This window comes from Cebus imitator, unplaced genomic scaffold (assembly GCF_001604975.1).
Source record: "Cebus imitator isolate Cc_AM_T3 unplaced genomic scaffold, Cebus_imitator-1.0 Scaffold64, whole genome shotgun sequence".
In the NCBI taxonomy this organism is placed as follows: domain Eukaryota; kingdom Metazoa; phylum Chordata; class Mammalia; order Primates; family Cebidae; genus Cebus; species Cebus imitator.
The window spans coordinates 5,601,253-5,602,379 of record NW_016107379.1 but is presented as its reverse complement, the minus strand read 5'-3'; positions in this window follow the sequence as shown (position 1 = coordinate 5,602,379).

Genomic DNA, 1,127 nt, shown 5'->3' with positions numbered 1-1,127 from the left:
TGTAGGAGGTGGCTGGAGAACCCTGTTGGGAGGTCTCATCCAGTCAGGAGAAACAGGGTCAGGGATCCACTTAAAGAAGCAGTCTGGCTGCTTTTTGATAGAGCAGATATTCTGCAGTGCGGGGGCCCTTCCTCGTCTGAACCATTTGAACTCTCCAAAGTCGGCAGGCTGGAATGTCTGAGTTGACTGAACCACAGAGATGTTGGCTGCCCCTCCTCTGGGAACTCATCTCAGGAAGAGATAAGAGCTGGGTCTGTATAACCCTGGCTGGAGTGGCTGAAACTCTCACAGGGAGGTCCCACCCAGTGAGGATAAATGCATTGGGATTTGTTTAAAGAAGTAGTGGATTTGTTTAAAGAAGTAGTCTAGCCACGATCTGGCAAAACAAGTGTGCTGTGTCATGGGAGGGATCCTTCCTAGTCCAGACTGTTTGGGTTCTCCAAAGCCAGGAAGCTGGAATGGCTGAGTTGATTGAACCACAGAGATGGACTGCCCCTCCCCCCAGGAACTTGGTCCTGTCTCAGATAAACTCCAGCCTATTGCTGTTGGCTGGCTGGAATTCCAAGCCTGAATGAGGTGCTGTGGAAGGGGGGCCTGTAGAATGATGCTGCTTGGTTCCCTGGATTCAGCTGCTTTCCTAGGGGTAAGAATAGATATCATGCCTTGCTGGGGATCCCATTAGAACTCCTACGTCTCTATGTGTGCCAGAGCAGCTTCTTTGCCGAGATTCCACACATTTCTGTGTATCAGACCTAAGGCTCTTGTGGCATGGGCTCATGAGGGGATCTTCTGATTCACGGGTTGCAATGTTCCATGTGAGAATCGTGGCTTCCCGGGCACGGTCACACAATTGCTTACTGCTTCTCTTGGTTGGAGGTCGGGGTTCCTTTGACTCAATGCAGCTCCTAGGTAGGCCATTGCCACAGCCTGGTTTTCTTCATTCTCTGTAGGTTGAGTTGTTTGCTTAGTCAGTCCCAATACAAGAACCTGGATATCTCAGTTGGTGCTGAATTCACTTGCTGCTTTTATTCCTCTCCATTAGTGCCACGTACTGCAGCTGCTTCTAATTGCCATCTTGGCCCCTTGATGACATTTTCTTTCTTTTTTTTTTTTTTTTTCAAGATTTT